Raw genomic sequence first — 20,487 nt, 5'->3', positions numbered from 1 at the left:
CTCACAAGTCCGTTCTTTCTGGTTATTATTTACCGTCTCTGCAACACGTAAATAACCAATACCTCTCCGGGTTATAAAGCATATAGTACAACACACTATGGTTGTGGCGGCGCACAACCGCACAGCACAGAATACCGCGGGTCTCTTTTAAATTGCTAAGGAGTACACTATCTTCAAGTCGCACCCCGACAACAGAAAATAAAAATAAACTTTAACAAACAAAAGGCTACCTCAACAAGAGGAAAAATCACACTTTGTAAAAACTAAACGCTGACTATATTTTAACACAAACGATACCTTTACCTTGCGATCTCTTTCTTTTTGGTTGTTTTTCCAATACACTGGAGTTTGCACGCTACTTCTTTACAGGACAACCGGGCCGTGTTCCCCACACTTCTTTCCCCTATGGCTCTGCCCTGCTCCTTTTTAAACACAGAAACCCCACCCAATTAATTGGCACTCAGATTTCTGGGTGGTGTAGTTTCTTCCTTAGCGCCGCCATTTCTTAAAGGCGACGCTATCCTTTCCTCACTATATATATATATATATATATATATATATATATATATATATATATATATATATATATATATATATATATATATATATATATATATTAGTGAGGAAAGGAAACACACACACACATATATATTTCTACCATGGCTCCACCATACAGATCTGCTAAAGAAAAGTACTGAAATCAGAAAATAGTATGCTGATGAATCCTTGCAGTGTTCAATTACATACAGGTCGATTAAGAACATTATTAGAGAACTATCTGAACTCTGCTATTGGGCCGTGTGACAGGGTAGCGTTGTGGGCCCAGATGTTAATCGGCAGGCAGAGAGACTCGGAAACCAGGAAACTGCAGTTAACGCGCTTCTGCGCAGTTTAATAAACAAAAGTAAATCAAAACTGGAACAAAACTCTGCTCACCAAGCAAAAATAAAAGGTCAAACAAAAACAAATCTCGCACACAATAAACACTTACAAAATAACTGGCACAAGGGCCCAAACAAAAGGTTTAAACAAAATACAGAAATGTAGGCTGGGCATTAGCCTTCACCACAGTTTCTTTCTCAAAAACTAAACAGCACACAAACAATCTCACCCAAAACACCTCCACCTAACAAACGAATTTCACCATTTTTATACCATGTGGCTGGAGCCTAATTATCAATGATTCAATTAGCTCCAGCCACATTCTCACATGTATTTTGGCAGGGATAGGAAATTAACCCCATCCCTGCCAACCACCACCAAATCACCACACAACAATATTATTTACAGGCAGGGCCCTGCCCTGCTACATTTCCCCCCCTTGTGCGCAGCACACATGGCCCCACGGCCACCTCACCCCCCTTTGAAAGCCATCCACCCTCCCTCAAGTCCCCTATTGTCCTTCCTCTCCCATCCTTGAGGGAGGGTTAGTCCATAATCCGGAAGCCTTCCTGGCGGGACCAAGACCCGGTGACAGGGGACCCATGCGTAGTGGATGGGGCGTCAGGAGCGCAGTCGGATGCAGCCCCAGGCAGAGGTGCGAGCCCAGGCGACTGTGGAGCGACGTATGGGCAACCAGGGGGAGCGGAGCAGGAGACCAGGTGACCTCATGTGCCTGGTGGTGCTGCGACCTGGGAGTCAGGCCCAGCGACCAGAGGTCCAGACACGCAGCCTGGGTGTCTGGGAGCCCAGGTTGAGGGAACCAACCCCCAGGCGCCGGGCTATGGCACAGGGGTGGCGGTCGGGGCTGTGGAGGAGGTGGTCTCCTCACCTCCCCCCCTTCTCTGTAGCCGGCAGCTCCCCTCTGTGCGGCTCCGACCACAGTATTCCCTGCTGCCATGAAGGGCTGGCAGCGACCCCAAGCAAAACGAAGCCTGCAGTGACCCCAGCCAATGGCGGCAGCAGACCCTCGGGAGGCGACGGCGGCAGCGGACCCTCGGGAGGCGACGCAGGACCGGGAGCAACCCTAGGAGAAGCAAGGGAGACGCAGGCAACCCCAGGCGATGCAGAGCAGCAGGCAGGCCCAGACAATGGCGGGAGGGGAGCCCCTGGCCATGAAGGCGGCAGCAGGAGCTCCACTTCTCCCAATGGTGGTGTTGGAGGCAGAGGTAGCTCCTGCTCCTGTCCTCTCCTCTTGATGGCAAAGGCGGCAGGGGCTCCTCCCCTTCTGGCTGCGAAGGCGGCAGGGGCTCCTCCCCTTCTGGCTGCGAAGGCGGCAGGGGCTCCTCCCCTTCTGGCTGCGAAGGCGGCAGGGGCTCCTCCCCTTCTGGCTGCGAAGGCGGCAGGGGCTCCTCCCCTTCTGGCTGCGAAGGCGGCAGGGGCTCCTCCCCTTCTGGCTGCGAAGGCGGCAGGGGCTCCTCCCCTTCTGGCTGCGAAGGCGGCAGGGGCTCCTCCCCTTCTGGCTGCGAAGGCGGCAGGGGCTCCTCCCCTTCTGGCTGCGAAGGCGGCAGGGGCTCCTCCCCTTCTGGCTGCGAAGGCGGCAGGGGCTCCTCCCCTTCTGGCTGCGAAGGCGGCAGGGGCTCCTCCCCTTCTGGCTGCGAAGGCGGCAGGGGCTCCTCCCCTTCTGGCTGCGAAGGCGGCAGGGGCTCCTCCCCTTCTGGCTGCGAAGGCGGCAGGGGCTCCTCCCCTTCTGGCTGCGAAGGCGGCAGGGGCTCCTCCCCTTCTGGCTGCGAAGGCGGCAGGGGCTCCTCCCCTTCTGGCTGCAGCGGGGGGACCAGCAGGCATGCTCCCTCTGCTGGTGGAAAGGGAACCAGTAGGCTCTCTCCCTCTGCTGGTGGCAGTGGTGGATGCAGAGGCAGCAGGCATTCTTCTGGTGGGAGGGGGCAGTTAGCTGGGAAATGGCCCAACTCCCCACGGATGAAGCAACAATATTGTACGCCCATGCTGTGGAGGAGGCTCCGGTGGCTGTGGCTCTGGTTCCACCTCTTCTTCCTGAGGTGGGGAATGGTAGTAGTCGGGCGACACGTGCCCGACCTTGCCAACTTCAAAACACCACTCCTCCCCCCTCAAGCACGTCATGCAGATGTCCACCTTGCCAGATGCGTGGTGGGGCTTGCGACCAGCCCCGCGCTGCTGCTTCTGCCGCTGCTTCTTTCCCATTTTTTTTGGTCCCACTTCTGACATCTTATGTGACAGGGTAGCGTTGCGGGCCCAGATGTTATTTCGGCAGGCAGAGAGACTCAGAGACAAGGAAACTGCAGTTAACGCGCTTCTGCGCAGTTTAATAAACAAAAGTAAATCAAAACTGGAACAAAACTCTGCTCACAGAGCAAAAATAAAAGGTCAAACAAAAACAAATCTCGCACACAATAAACACTTACAAAATAACTGGCACAAGGGCCCAAACAAAAGGTTTAAACTAAATACAGAAATGTAGGCTGGGCATTAGCCTTCATTACAGTTTCTTTATCAAAAACTAAACAGCACACAAACAATCTCACCCAAAACACCTCCACCTAACAAAGGAATTTCACCTTTTTTTTACCATGTGGCTGGAGCCTAATTATCAATTACTCAATTAGCTCCAGCCACATTCTCACATGTATTTTGGCAGGGATAGGAAATTAACCCCATCCCTGCCAACCACCACCAAATCACCACACAACAATATTATTTACAGGCAGGGCCCTGCCCTGCTACAGGCCAACACATGGTATTCTGAACTCAACCACAGAGGACTTAGTCCTGTCAGGATTCTTCTCATGAAGGGCTCTGTCGCATTACCAGCACTTTGACCCTGACAGTCACACAGGAACACCACACCAGTGTTCCTGTCCAGCATTACTGTCTGCTAATGTGCATCTGCTGTCTTTAACTTTAACCCGCAGTCATGCTACAATTACCCTGGGAGTTAGATTCAGGAGTTGTGTTTCTTACCAGGTATTCAAATTTCACATCCAGGTATTTCCGGATGGTGAGTTTGGTGTCTGGGATTGCTTTGTTCAAGTAGGTATTCAGGTCATGCAGCATCTGACAGGAGAAGAGAACACAGCATTACACATACTGTACTCAGGGAGTCTACCGGAAAACACTTTGAAGCATTTCTGTCCCATGTGGACCAGCTCAGAATGCCTTCCTTCCTTCTCTCTCTCTCGTTTTAGTTGTATTTGTCTGCTGAAGTCTTCCTGTCCTTAACTGTATTTTGTATGATATGTAATTGTTTATAAATATGTCTAAGTAACAATATCCCGCGCCACTGCTACACATAAAGAAATAAAGAATAAACGAACATTAGAACCGTGACCTACAGCAGGGTACAAAATCATGAAGCCACCCGCAGCTGCCCAATAAGTAGCCAGTTTTTGAAGTGCCACTGAGCAGCAGCACAGTAACACAGTACTGCAACAACCAAAACAAGAGAGGTTTCTGGGGGAGCAGTCCAAAGAGCAATCAGGATCATTGATCAATGGTCTGAAGTACAGGGACCAGAGTTAAACATTGTGACAATGACATGGGCTACGAGTGTCCTGCATACAAAATATCAAAGGGGTCTAGATCAGAAACTGCCCTGGTAAGAGTAACAAATGACTTATTAGTGAGTGCAGATTCAAATGCTATATCCATTCTTGTTCTTTTGGACCTTAGTGCTGCGTTTGATACTGTGGATCATTCCGTCTTAATTGATCGTCTTAAGGGATGGGTGGGCCTAGATGGTAAAGTACTAAACTGGTTTAGATCCTACCTTACAAACAGACAGTTCTTTGTTTCACTGGGGGAGTCTGTGTCGGGTTTAGTAAATATTACCTGTGGTGTCCCTCAGGGTTCGATTCTTGGTCCAATATTATTCTCTTTATACATGTTACCTCTAGGCCAGATTATTCATAAACATGCTGTACATTTCCACTGCTATGCTGATGATACACAGTTATACATCTCTGTGAAACCTGGTGACATTAGCACAACATCAGCCTTATTTGAGTGTATCACTGACATCAAAACTTGGATGTCCTTAAACTTTCTGCAATTAAACTCTGATAAGACAGAAGTGTTGATAGTAGGCTCTAAGCAACAAATTGATTTATCAAAAATACATTTGGGGGGACTTAACTCCTAATTTGAAGTCTGAAGTGAGAAATGTGGGTGTTTTTGATTCTACTTTAAGTTTCGAGTCGCATATTAAAATGATTACAAAAGTATATTTTTATCATCTAAGAAACATTGCCAAAATTAGATCATTTCTGTCTTTATCTGATGCTGAAAAAGTAATCCATGCTTTTATTTCATGTAGACTGGACTACTGTAGTGCTCTTTTTTCTGGACTTACTAGCCAAGCTTTATTAAGGCTACAGCTTGTGCAAAATGCAGCTGCAAGGGTCCTTACCAAAACCAAAAGGAGAGCACATATTACTCCCATACTTGCTTCTCTGCACTGGCTTCCAGTGAAATATCGAATTGATTTTAAAATTCTATTGCTTACATTTAAAGCACTAAATGGAATGGCACCAGATTACCTCTCAGAGTTGTTGTCTCTTTATCAGCCTCGGCGTGCATTGAGGTCGACTAATAGTGGCCTCCTCTGTATTCCGAGGGTGAGGCTTAGGAGGAAAGGAGAGGTTGCTTTTTGTGTTCGTGCTCCGCAGCTGTGGAACTCTCTCCCCGACCATGTCAGAGGTTCACCTACAGTAGCTACTTTTAAATCTAGGCTTAAGACCTATTTTTATAATTTAGCTTTTTGATTTTATATATTGTTGTTTTTAGTTGTTTTAAATTGTGTCTTTTCTCTTTTTGCGATATATGATGTGTTTTTGTTTTGTTGTTTTTTTTTTATTTATTTTTTTAACCTGTTTAACTTATTCATCAATTCATGCCGTTTTATTAACTTTGATTTTAATCTTTGTGTTCTGTTACCTTCTTTTTTGTTTTTTGTGCAGCGCCTTGAACCTTGTGGTATGAAAGGCGCTCTATAAATAAAGATTATTATTATTATTATTATTATTATTATTATTATTATTATTATTATTATTATTAATACAATGGGCAACTGCACAGTGTGAGGCTGAATTATGAACGATGTATAAACCATCACTATACATGACTCCATGTGTCCTGCTTGCCACCATAATATATCAGAAAATCCCACTGCAACCTATAGGGTTAGGAACTATGTATAGATTTTTTTTTTAATCCAGTCATGTAAAAATTATGAGGAAACAATATGAACATTGTGATTTGAATATCACCCTATCTTTACTCTGCTTGACCCTCTCCAATCTGGCTTCCGCTCTGCTCACTCCACTGAAACCGCCCTCCTGTCTGTCACCAACTCACTTAAGTGTGCCCGAGCTGCCTCTCTCTCCTCTGTCCTAATTCTCCTCGACCTCTCTGCTGCCTTTGACACTGTTGATCACTCTATTCTACTATCATCTCTTGCTGACCTGGGGATCTCTGGCACTGCTCTGGCCTGGTTCTCCTCCTACCTCTCCAACCGCACTTACCAGGTAACCTGGCGTGGAGCAACCTCCACACCTCGTCCTCTCTTAACTGGAGTCCCCCAAGGGTCAGTCTTGGGTCCTCTCCTGTTCTCTCTCTACACCCGCTCCCTGGGCCCCCTCATCGCATCCTATGGTTTCTCATACCATTTCTATGCTGATGATGCTCAGATTTTCCTCTCCTTCCCCACCTCTGACTCCACCATCTCCTCCCGTATCTCTACCTGTCTGTCTGCTATTTCCTCCTGGATGCACTTGCATCACCTCAAACTCAACCTCTCTAAATCTGACCTCCTTTTCTTTCCCTCCTCCTCCCCCTCCTCTGATCTCTCTATCTCTGTTCCTCTGGAATCTACCACACTCTCTCCCTCTTCCTCAGTTAAGAACCTTGGAGTCACCCTGGACCCCTGCCTCTCTTATTCCCAGCACATCTCCACTCTGGCACGCACTTGCCGATTCTTCCTGAGCAACATCCGAAGAATCCGACCCTTCCTCACCAACTATGCTACCCAGCTCCTGGTCCAGGCCCTGGTACTCTCCCGCCTAGACTACTGCAACTCCCTCCTGGCTGGCCTCCCTGCGTCCGCCACCCGTCCGCTCCAGCTCATCCAGAACTCTGCTGCTCGCCTGGTGTTCTCTCTACCTCGCTTCGCCCACGCTACTCCACTACTCCGCTCGCTCCACTGGCTCCCGATCACCGCTCGCATCCAGTTCAAGACTCTTGTACTAGCCTACAGATGCCTTGATCAGACTGCACCCAGCTACCTCCAGACCCTCATCTCTCCCTACACCCCCACTCGACCTCTCCGCTCCGCCTGCACTAGAAGACTGGCTCCACCTCCGCTACGCTCCCCTGCCTCCCGAGCCCGCTCCTTCTCCACCCTTGCTCCGCAGTGGTGGAACGACCTTCCTACAGATGTCAGGACTGCCCAGTCCCTGACCACATTCCGGCGCCTCCTTAAGACTCACCTCTTCAAACAGCACCTGTAGAACTCCTCTGTTGTATCCTGGGACACTATCACCCTTCATTTAAATATGCTTTATTTTGCTCTTATCTGCCCCCTATTTTACTGCATTTAATCCTGTACCTCAGAATATTGTAATCTGCCAAGTGTTTAATCTGTAGTATTTTGTACTTAATCATATCCTGATGTAACTTTCACTATTATCTGCTGTATTATTGAATTGTGGTTTGTCACACTTGAGAATTATTGTATTTCTTGTTCTTATTGTAGGACTTATATTGTAACACTTGAATGTATTTGTATTTGCTTGCGATTGTAAGTCGCCCTGGATAAGGGCGTCTGCTAAGAAATAAATAATAATACTCACAGACTCACACATACAGATGCCTCCCTGTATCCCTGTCTCTTTACTCACAGACTCACACATACAGGTGCCTCCCTGTATCCCGGTCTCTCTACTCACAGACTCACACATACAGGTGCCTCCCTGTATCCCTGTCTCTCTACTCACAGACTCACACATACAGGTGCCTCCCTGTATCCCGGTCTCTCTACTCACAGACTCACACATACAGGTGCCTCCCTGTATCCCTGTCTCTCTACTCACAGACTCACACATACAGGTGCCTCCCTGTATCCCTGTCTCTCTACTCACAGGCTTGAGTGTCTTGAGCAGTCGGATCCCGAACTTCTCAATGTTGCGATGTGCCTCTGCAAACTTCACGAAGGCTTCGCTGGCAGCAGCCTGGGGCTCCCGGACTCCAATCACAGAGAACACGTCTCCAAACGCTGGAGATCATAACAAGAGATCAGCAGTGCATCTCATCAACAACTTCAAAACACTCAGTCATTAACTCCAAGTAAAACCTATACAAAACCGCAGGCTAGACTCAATCAAACTGACAGAAAAACAACAGAGGACACTGTGGAAACAACCCAAACATACAAGTACCAGGAAGAACGTGTTTGTTTTGAGCTGGAGTGTTTTACTTCAAAAGAAAAAAATAAATATATGACAGGAAAAGTGGGTAATTGTTACAGGATACAGTCGTCTCTGCGTATAGCAACACCCTTGTGGTGAAACAGATTGTTCCCATTGTAAATGCATCGGCTAAAGGAACAGGAACTTTGCTTAAAAGAACACCTTCATGGCACCAATAGCGATTTGTTCACAACTGATACAGTACTATTTTGTAACCTGATAACTCACCATCATCAAACTTCAATTCAAATGGTGTATTCAGTCTTTTTGAAAATGCCTTGTCATCACGAGTGTCTGAGGCACACCGATTGGTTTATTAAATCTTTCCAGAACCGCCGTCCTATCATTGACTCGTTTTGTATTCTGATTTTCATGAGTGCACCTCAGCGCTACAAAATAGCATGTAAGTAAATGGCAAAATGCGCCGCGGTTTCTCTTGCTACAAAATGTTGGAAATTGTTCGAGCTCTTGAAAAAAAACTGAAATCAGACACAAGTCGCTGAGCAATTTGGTGTTTCCCATTCTGGCGAGTTGCTTCACCATTTTGTTAAATGTCTTGAATATTGGTCCTGTACATATATTCAAAATTAATCTAGAGCTGCTGCTGCATTTAACGTGTGTAGGGGTGCTGTGTTACTTTAGTTTGACAGTTAGTTTATTAAACATTAGTTTGTCAGTTACTTTTATTGTTATAGTTTATTAACATACACTAGCCTATTGCTTTTCTTTTACTTATTCAGTTCATTTCCTATGCTGATGCATGTGCATCATGACAAGTAATACATATTTATTTATTGATTGACTGATCGATTGAGGGTGTCAGCTTCAACAACATTTCTGGAGAATTGTGAGGCTGACACCCTGGGATCCTTCAAGAAGCTGCTTGATGAGATTCTGGGATCAATAAGCTACTAGCAACCAAACAGGCAAGATGGGCTGAATGGCCTCCTCTCATTTGTAAACTTTCTTATGTTCTTTCTTATGTTCTTATGATTCATATTGTGTCTGGTGGCTAACCTTAGAGAACACTTCGCTTGCTTCCCAACAGTTGTTCTCTTAGCCGGAGACCACTACAGTAACCAATAAAAAACCTCACTAGATCCAAGATGACTTATGAATCCTACCTCGTTGTGTCTGGGACAGTTCAAAGAAAGCCTGCAGTAGTCTCTTGGTGTGCTCCATAAGCCCTGTGCAACACAAACACATACATAAATACACATTCATAAATTAAATTTAGCAAATCTCAGAAGTTTAGAAAAACACAGGTACAAACAATGCAATAAAAATAAAAAACTTAAGCATTTTTCATTAATACCATGCTGTAACAGGGGAGATCTGGACTGACTGTCTGGCACATCCGTATTACTGCAGGTAGAGGGCAGCAGTCTCGTGGGATCCGCCTGTCGGTCATGGCGATGACACGGAGAGGTGGGGAAGAGTGTGTGTGTGCTTTCCCTCTCTCTGAGTGGCTGAGGGGCGGGCCTTGGGCGACTGCTCGGCCCATAAGAACTGGCTTGGTTATGCGCTCGGGTGGCCGGGTTGGGGAAAGTACAGTGTCGCTGGCGGAAGAGGCCAGCGTGAAATAAGGAGCAGGCGAGCCCGACTGAGGGGACAGCCTTCTGAAAAAAATAATTAAAAAAAAAAAGAAAAGAAATAATTACCTACCCGAGGGGACGTGTATAGATACGGGGAACCCTGGCCAACCCCAGTGTATAGGCACAGCTGAGTGTAGGACGGAGACCCGTGCTGACCGGCTTAGCGGCAGTGGGGGCACTGCATAAGCAGCACTTTTGTTTGTAGTTTTATTACTGTGTTTTATTTTCCCTTTTTCTTTCGCCTTCTGTTTTCATTATTACTTTTGAGCACTTGAAGGTGCACGGAGTTGGATACCTGTGTTGGTAACCCCGTGGTCCTGGTTTACTGTCGGCAGTATCCAGACCACGGACAACAGCGCCCTCTGCGGGCTAAAGTAAATAAAACAAGTAATAAGAAAAGTAAATAAATCTGGGCACCTGTGCGGTGTTTCCAAATAAAATCTTCTGTCTCCTGTGTCAGTGAATACCCTAACCCTTCCACACATGCATACACACATAACTGATTGACATTGCATTGTTTCCAGTTTGAATTATTATAGGTGGGGCTATTCCGTCGTCACAATGAAACTACATTATACAATTTAATTTAGTATTTCTTTATATATATATATATATATATATACTTTGTAAAGCTCTGCAGTTCTCATATACAAGTGAACTCCTGCTTACCTTTGTATAGCTCTGCTGTTCTCATATACAAGTGAACTCCTGCCTACCTTTGTACAGCTCTGCTGTTCTCTCCAGCTCTTCCAGCCTCTTCACTAACCCGTCTGCAATTAGACAAGTTTTCAGTCATTCTTTTCATTCTGGGAGAATGCTCTGTGGATACTGTGTCAGTAACGGTCATTGACCCCACCCTTGCATATGAGTAACGCACATGTGAAAAAGGTCACCAGTGCCATCACTTAGAAATCTGGGGCCGTATTCACAAAGCTGACTTAAGTCTAAGACCAAAAAATTGGTTAAGTCGCTTTTGCAGACTTTGTTATGACGGAGTCTTAAGTCTGTTTAACGAAACAATTTTCTGGGGGGTCTTAACTTAGACCAGCGTTTCTGTCCGCACGACGTCTTCACTGTCTTCCACTCGAGAGAAAGCTCATGCAACAGTCTCTTGACACAGGGGTTGTACCGACAGACTGGAGAATAAGGAAACTTGTTAAATTTGCAGACTACACAAAAATAGGAGGAGTGGCAAACACTGTTGCAGAGCAAAGGTACCTCAAAATGATCTAGACAGCATTCAGAACTGGGCAGACACATGGCAAATGACATTTAATAGAAAAAAGTGTAAGGTGCTGCACGCAGGCAATAAAAATGTGCATTATAAATATCATACAGGAGATACTGAAATTGAAGAAGGAATCTATGAAAAAGACCTGGGAGTTTATGTTGACTCAGAAATGTCTTCATCTAGACAATGTGGGGAAGCTATAAAAAAGGCCAACAAGATGCTCAGATATATTGTGAAAAGTGTTGAATTTAAATCAAGGGAAGTAATGTTAAAACTTCACAATGCATTAGTAAGACCTCATCTAGAATACTGTGTTCAGTTCTGGTCACCTTGTACAAAAAGGATACTGCTGCTCTAGAAAGAGTGCAAAGAAGAGCGACCAGAATTATTCTAGGTTTAAAAGGCATGTCATGTAAAAATTAATTAGTTTTAGCAGCCTAGATCATGGCCCACAGCGACCTGTTAATTGTTAGTTAGCAATCAGGAGATTGTCTTTGATCATTTATTAGTGCAATAAATATCGAGTTTGGTTCTGAATCGACTGAAGACTAATTCTTACAGGGTTAAGGATTGTTGTTACAACACACACACTGTCAACATCCCAGTCTGTACTCACGGGATGCTACCTCACAGTGAAGTCCACTCTTATCTTAGAAGAAGTGCGCACTGTGCAACTGCCTCTGAAACAAAAATAATTTTATGTTGATCATTTGAAAAACGGAGTAACGCAGGCTTTTTGTACGGCATTTTAATTATTTAACGAATTGGATAAAGCAAACGCAGAATACTGCATACATGAAACAAACAAAGTACATGTAATTCTACTTGTATTCACAATATAATCTCATTAACTTACTCCAACAGTGTTTGTTCATTTTAATTGTCCTTTCGCTATAACGAACCCCTCGATATAACGAACAAAAGGCTTGGACCCTGTGACAGGGTGACTGAGCGGTGACGTCACGGCAGAAGCAGGGATGGGAAAACACTGACACCAGGGAGTACTGCAGGTAAAGGTGGCGTTTGCCGTTTTATTTGCAAAACTAAAATAAATAAAATATTTAAACAAAAACACACTGTGTGCTCACAGAGCAAAATAAAAAGGTTAAACAAAACAAATCTCGAACACAAAATAAAACACAGGTCAGGCTGAGCTATAGCCTTCACTGATCCTGTATCTTTTTAAACTCCTTTTACTCTCTCCGTTCTCTCCACTCTCGCTCTCTCCGCTCCTAACACCCACCCCGAAGCTGGAGAGCTGCAGCCTTTTTATATCGTGGCCGATGGGTTTAACTAGCTTGCAATTAATTATTCTATTACCCCTCGGTCACAATCTGCACGAGTTTATTAATTACTATGTGGATGGGGCTTCCCATCCACGTCACCAAAAAACAAACAAACGGCTACGCCGTCATCTAAACATAATAATAACAATAAAGACAAAAACAAAACCTGCAGCGCTTGGCCGTCATATAAAATACAATACTAAATCCCAATACAAAATAAATACAAAATACACTGCACAGGGGCGGAGGGGAACTCTGTTCTAAAATAAAATACAGAAAACAATGTACAGGGCACCTTGCCCTGTTACAGACCCCAAAAGGTTTGTTATAGCGAGGGTGTAATGTACTTGAAATCTTTGTAACCAGTCGTAAACCTAGGACAAGAAGCCCTCCAACACAGTGCTGTGAACATGAACGCACCACATTCTGCCACAGTGAGGGAACATATTAAACAGGTTTTAGCTTAGCGAATGGCAGGAGACAGCAGGATGCACCAGGGTGGCTCATCTGTGGACGCTGGTGACACAAGGGGTGCAGCATAAGACGATTGCAGAGAAAAGACACCAGCTGCATCAAAGACTGTAAATATTTCTGCTAAATATTCTCTGTTATTTTTACATGTATATATGTTTTTATTTTGTTTGATAATTCACTGATGGTGAAATTAGAATTTCTTAACACTAGCATCACCATAGCGGCTTTCTGAACGGCTTTTGCAATTCAAATTTAAATATCTCCGTGTATGTGAATATCTCGTACATGTCCGTTCTTAAGTGTTACTAAATATTTGAACAAAATACCCATACGGTGTTTCAGCTGCAGAATCATAAAGAATTAATAAGTTATAAGCACTTGCTTCTTCAACTGGCAGACCCGCAGTTTATGCAGCATATTGAAATCAATACAATATAGCTGACAATTTAGTCTGGGATTTGTAATAAAATCAAAGTCATTGTGAAAAAAACGTATTACATACTCCCGTCGAGTTCTACACATCATATATTATTATTATTTATTTTATTAGCAGTTGTCAAAAACTACACATTGAATCACAATACAGTGTGATATAGCTACGCTACTTACAGGTGTAAAAAAATAAAAAATGCTTATTCTAAGCTCTCTGCACAAATCAGTGAAGATCGGGACTCATGCTAAACAAAAGCCAGAGAGTGTTGCATTTTACAACGCAACGAAGTACGGTGTGGATGTACTTGATCAAATGGCACGGCAGTATTCTGTCAAAGGTGGTTCTCGCAGGTGGCCTGTGGCTGTTTGTTATAATGTTTTGGACCTGGCTTTTGTTTTGTACAAGGAGTGCACCGGAAACACAATATCCCGGAGGAACTTAATTCTGCAGCTAGTCCTGGAGCAACGGCAGAAACATTTTAATAAGAGACACGAAAGCCGGCTGGCAAATGCCCCTCAACCTTCAGCCAGCGCTGCGCCCACTGGCACACGGAATAAAAGACAATGCCAGGTTGCTAAATGCAATAAAAACAGAACTTTTGATGTCTGTGCCTGTTGTGAAAAGGCAGTCTGTGACAAATGCACTGGTACAGTTGAAAAGCGTGTTTTCCGCGTAGATTATACTTAGAAAGCTGCAATAGAACTTTGAACAGACAGACGGAGCCTTTGAACTCTGTTTCACTCAAAGCACTTTCACATTGCATAAGTTCTGTTCTATTTTTGTTTTATGCTGTTTTTATAACTAGTTGTTTATGTTTTATAATTTTATATGTGCACCGTTTTCTACACCTGTTCACACAGAAGTTTTTTGCGTAAAGTTTATTTTATTACAGTTTTCATGTTTATGTGCTCTTTTTGAAAAAAATAATTAAAATGTTTAATTTTCAATGTAAATATGGTGTTTCTGCTCTGAAAATGTTACGTATGATGTTCATAAATAAAAATATTAAGTTGTATCGGATTGCTTGTTTTTCATTTTCATATCGAAGCTGTTTTAAAATGGAGCCGCACATTTTGCAGGTGCGGCGGTTGTATGCAGTCTGAAATCTCAGCGGTTCTAGTGAGAAATGGTGTACATAACATATTCTACAATTTACCATTTACTGTTTTTCAGATATGCATTTAAATATTTAGGAACATTTGTTGTATAATAACTGTAGAGAAAATGATCAATTTTCAATGTGACAACATGTTTAAATCGTGAAATACCTTGAAATACCTTTTAAGACTGTAAATAAGCGATCTACAGCCCTCCTTATAATTACCAGTCGTATTTGAAAAATCATACGGCTTCCATTTAAACTTTAACTATGGACACCACTGTCCTGGAAGTGAAGCACTTGAAATGCAGGGAGGGACTGAGCTTCACCTGATGGATGATGATGGGACACTCCTTACCTGGATGATGTAGAGACAGGGACAGTACTGAGCTCCTCCTCCAATGCTGATCCCAATCAGATTCTGAGGGTCCTTCTTGAGGGTGACTGTCCCAGGGACTGTGGGGATCCCCCTGACAAAGCAACAGAAAACCCCAGTGAAGCCCCCAGCTCAGAGACACGCATACAGTGAGCTTGTCACAGTCTGAGCTGTTAAAGGGGTGTTGACTGGTGCTTTAAAACACATTTTCTATTAGCTTTATTACCGCTTTATTACTTCTTTAACACAGTAGATAACCTGCAGCCTCCTGGTCTCTACTGTAGGACACTTGGGAGTCTGTTTATTTGATGCTGCTTTTTTTAAATCATTAAAAGTACTTTGAGGAAACCAACATGTGTGACACTGTTTGCAAGTCTATTTGCATGGGCGCCCGCAGCCGAGCACACGCTACGCGCTGTGCGTACCACTGGTTCCTAATATTTCAGTAATCTTGTGCGATCCACAAATAGATATTATATATATGAAGGGACTCTGCAGCAGGACTTGTCTGTGCGTTGTCTATTTGTTTATGTTCTGAATGTTTCGTGGGGCTAGAGAAGGGAGGAGGGAATACACGGCCGTCAATCTGTCTGGATCCAAATTGAAATGGTGGAAATGACAAATGACTGCATCCTCATGCAATTTGTCAAGGCACCGACTAGAGGGCTGGCATGCCTTGATTTAGTCTTTTCAAATAACGAAGACAGAGTTCAGAGAGCCATTGGCAAACTCAGATCACAACATGGTATCGTTTGAAGTATTTTTAAAACCCCAAAAGTTATAACTAAAGCTAAGGTTTACAATTTTAGAAAAGCAAACTATGAATGTTTGAAACAGAGACTAACAGACGTAGATTGTAGTAAAATAGAGAAAACATCCACAGAAAAAGGATGGCTTTTTTAAAAATATAGTACAAGAGGCGCAAAACAATTACATCCCAAAAGTAGACAAATCTAAATCTAAAACAAAATGGTCAAAATGGTTTAATAGATCAATTAAAAAAAAAAATTCATTGAAAAAAGTCACTTTACAGAGCTTTTAAAAGGGACCAAAAACAAAGTACACAGAAAGAGAAGTTGGAACTGCAAACACAAGTGGTGTACCACAGGGATCAGTATTAGGTCCTCTGCTATTCCTAATCTACATCAATGATTTAGATTCTGGTATAGTATGCAAACTTGTTAAATTTGCAGACGACACAAAAATAGGAGGAGTGGCAAACACTGTTGCAGCAGCAAAGGTCAATCAAAATGATCTAGACAGCATTCAGAACTGGACAGTCACATGGCAAATTACATTTAATAGAGAAAATTGTAAAGTATTGTATGCAGGCAACAAAAATGTGCATTATAAATATCATATGGGAGATACTGAAATTGAAGAAGGAAACTATGAAAAAGACCTAGGAGTTTACGTTGACTCCTTTGTACCACAGGGATCAGTGTTTTTGTTTACGACTGCAAGTCGCCCTGGATAAGGGCGTCTGCTAAGAAATAAATAATAATAATAATAATAATAATAATAATAATAATAATAATAATAATAATAATAATAATAATAATAATAATAATAATAATAGGTCATCTGCTCTTTCTACATCAATGACTTAGATTCTGGTATAGTAAGCAAACTTGTTACATTCTCAATAAAAATGTGCATTATAAATACCATATGGGAGATACTGAAATTGAAGAAGGAATCTATGAAAACGATCTAGGAGTTTATGTTGACTCAAAAATGTCTTCATCTAGACAATGTGGGTAAGCTATAAAAAAAGGCCAACAAGACTTATCGGATATATTGTGAGAAGTGTTGAATTTAAATCAAGGGAAGTAATGTTAAAACTTTACAATGCATTAGACCTCATCTAGAATATTGTGTTCAGTTCTGGTCACCTTGTTACAAAAAGGATATTGCTGCTCTAGAAAGAGTGCAAAGAAGAGCAACCAGAAATATCCCAGGTTTAAAAGGCATTTCGTATACAGACAGGCTAAAAGAATTGAATCTATTCAGTCTTGAACAAAGAATACGCGACGATCTGATTCAAACATTCAAAATCCTAAAAGGTATAGACAATGTCGACCCAGGGGACTTTTTTGACCTGAAAAAAGAAACAAGGACCAGGGGTCACAAATGGAGATCAGATAAAGGAGCATTCAGAACAGAAAATAGGAGGTACTTTTTTACACAGAGAATTATGAGGTTCTGGATCCAACTTCCCAGTAATGTTGTTGAAGCTGACACCCTGGGATCCTTCAAGAAGCTGCTTGATGAGATTCTGGGATCAATAAGCTATTAACAACCAAATGAGCAAGATGGGCTGAATGGCCTCCTCTCGTTTGTAAACTTTCTTATGTTCTTATGTGACTGCATCTCCAAAAAGAAAGCAGTGTTTTTTGAATAAAAGTGACCCTAAGCCGCGTATAAAGACGTTTTCTGACACCCGCTGGTCTGAGCATGATGCATGCCTCTCCAAGGTCATCATGAACTATGAAAATGTGTTTGCCACCATTGATCATTTAAAAACAGACGCAGAACACAAGTGTAGTGGCACCACTGTACCCATAGCCAGAGCAATGGAGTCATTTGAATTTCTGGTCTGTATTATTGTGTGCCAAGGATTACCGCAGTATCTCACTCCATTCAGCAATGCTCTTCAGAACCCACCATGTGATCTTGTGAAAGTCAGTCAACAAGTCAGCAATTTAATTTCACTGCTTGGGGACAAAAGAGTAGACAGCACTTATAACAACCTGTGGGAAGATGCCTGTGCACTGGCTGCAAAAACTGAAATAATTGTCTCAATGCCTCGTATAGCTAGACTAGCAAGGTACTTTACCTAGATTGCTCCAGTAAAAACCCAACTGTATATATGGGTAATTGTATGTAAAAATAATGTGATATCTTGTAACAATTTTAAGTCGCCCTGGATAAGGGCGCCTGCTAAGAAATAAATAAAAAGAAGAAAGTTTACAAACGAAAGGAGGCCATTTGGCCCATCTTGCTCGTTTGGTTGTTAGTAGATTATTGATCCCAGAATCTCATCAAGCAGCTTCTTGAAGGATCCCAGGGTGTCAGCTTCAACAACATTACTGGGAAGTTGGTTCCAGACCCTCACAATTCTCTGTGTAAAAAGGTGCCTTCTATTTTCTGTTCTGAATGCCCCTTTATCTAATCTCCATTTGTGACCCCTGGTCCTTGTTTCTTTTTTCAGTTCAAAAAAGTCCCCTGGGTCGACATTGTCTAAACCGTTTAGGATTTTGAATGTTTGAATCAGATCGCCGCGTAGTCTTCTTTGTTCAAGACTGAATAGATTAAACTCTTTTAGTCTGTCTGCATACGACATGCCTTTTAAACCCGGGATAATTCTGGTTGCTCTTCGTTGCACTCTTTCTAGAGCAGCAATATCCTTTTTTGTAACGAGGTGACCAGTACTGAACACAATATTCTAGGTGAGGTCTTACTAATGCATTGTAAAGTTTTAACATCACTTCCCTTGATTTAAATTTAACACTTCTCACAATATATCAGAGTGTCTTGTAAATGAAGTGCTCCAGCAATGATTTTTGTTTCGAGTTCTCAAACTCAACCCTAGTTTATACCCGCCACTGTTAAGATCAGACACCATGGTCTGACTGAAGTTGGACTATTTGAGTTTGATCTTCAACACATGAAGTGATGAGGGAGCAGAGAGCAGGAAGCAGCTGCAACTTTTCATCTATAGTGTCTTTCAAATATCTGCATATTCCCAATTGAAGTACAATATACAGTTTTTTTTTTTTTTTTCCCCAGCACTAGTTACAATGTTGCACTCCTTTTGTAACTCATGGGTAAAGATCATCATATTAAATATTATGAATCATGTTTTTGTAAAATGGGGCTATTTTCTGAGGCAAGATGGTAACTGAATTTTTAGAACACCTTTCTATGACGTATTAAAAAATTAAATTTGCTAACCCTACACCCAATTCTGTGCCATTATTACAATGTGTTTCTTTAGTTCTATATTTTTAACACTACTGTAGCACCTGTTACTTACAGCTTATCTTCCTCTAGTTCATAATCCAGATCGGTAAACATCTTGCGATTCTCCTCGTCCCTGATATACAAAAACCTTCCTTCTGCAAAAAATATAGAAAATGACTGAGACACCTTCACAGTGTGGAACACATTTGCAATGGAGAGTGAATCATCCCAAAGAGAAAGGATGATCTCTCCAGGGCAGGGGTCACATGGCATACCACCAGTGAATGATACAGACATAATAAAACTACAATAGAGAACTATACTATTGAAACACAACTGAAATAGCCTACATTTATCATTTGATGTCCTTTGAATTATGATTTTTTTTCTCAATACTGTATCACAAGTCTAGAGAGGTTATATTAAGATCAATGCCCTAGTTAGACTCCACCTAGAAGTTGTAGTTTTGGTCACGTCACTACAAAAAAGACTAGGCTGATCCCAAGACTTAATGTCATGAGGATAGGTTAAAATAAATCTCTTCAGCCTATAAAAAAAATAAAAAGTGAAAGTGGGAACTTGAAGTCTTTAAAATCATAAATGGATACTCTTTTTTTTTAGTTACAATTACAGTTATAGTTATCAATTTGCTTGAGTTAAATTTACAGTTAACTATTAGCTTTTAGTTTTTATTACAGTTAATAAATAGAACGGTGCTTAGGAACTAAAAAACATGTGCTTACAGAAATAGTTAAAAGAGGCTACTTTAAAAAAAGAAAAAAAAAGGTGTGCATGTTTGTAAAATATTCTCTTCACATAGGCTTGAGATGCTGGTGCAGAAACTAGATTTTCAGCTACACATGGCATTCTACCAAAACATAACAATTAAAAAAGGGGGGCAAATGCTTTCACAAGTACCCCACTGCTTGTGTGCAACTATTTCTTTTACCACACGAATGAACACAGAATTGTACTGCTGTTCAGAGTGTGAGCGCCCTCTACGGGATGGATTGGAAATGAAATGTCAGTTTTATGCCCCAGCTTGTAAAATAACTAAATTATTTCTTGAAAAAAATGTTTTCGGTATTATTTGGTTGTCATTTGACAGTATTTTTAGTTGAAGTTACAGTTACTATTATGACTATGATTCATTTGTATTAATGGATATTTTAGTTATAGTTAACTCAAAAGACTCTGGTACAGACAAAGTTAATCCAAGACACTACTTCAGATTTAGCACAGGGAGAACAAGAGGGCATAAGAGGCATCTGAGCAGAGTTTAACAAGGGACGTGTCTTAATGGCAGAATGAGGCATCTGAGTAGAGTTTAACAAGGGACACGTCTTAATGGCAGAATGAGGCATCTGAGCAGAGTTTAACAAGGGACACGTCTTAATGGCAGAATGAGGCATCTGAGCAGAGTTTAACAAGGGATGAGCCTTGGTGGGCCAAATGGCCTTGTTCTCAAACTCTTCTTATGTTCTAAATATTATTATTATTATTTGTTTATTTAGCAGATGCCTTTATCCAAGGCGACTTACAGAGACTAGGGTGTGTGAACTATGCATCAGCCGCAGAGTCACTTACAATTACGTCTCACCCGAAAGACAAGGAGGTTAAGTGGTTTGCTCAGGGTCACACAATGAGTCAGT

At 42.4% G+C, this 20,487-nt stretch overlaps 1 pseudogene; it reads right to left on the bottom strand.

Annotated features, from left to right (window-relative positions):
* LOC117963007 (PRKCA-binding protein-like) overlaps window positions 1-18,949 on the bottom strand; it is a 28,404-nt pseudogene extending 9,455 nt beyond the window's left edge.
* Window positions 18,950-20,487: the final 1,538 nt, after the last annotated feature.

The sequence above is a fragment of the Acipenser ruthenus genome, chromosome 50 (assembly GCF_902713425.1).
Source record: "Acipenser ruthenus chromosome 50, fAciRut3.2 maternal haplotype, whole genome shotgun sequence".
In the NCBI taxonomy this organism is placed as follows: domain Eukaryota; kingdom Metazoa; phylum Chordata; class Actinopteri; order Acipenseriformes; family Acipenseridae; genus Acipenser; species Acipenser ruthenus.
This window is presented reverse-complemented; position numbering and strand designations above follow the sequence as displayed.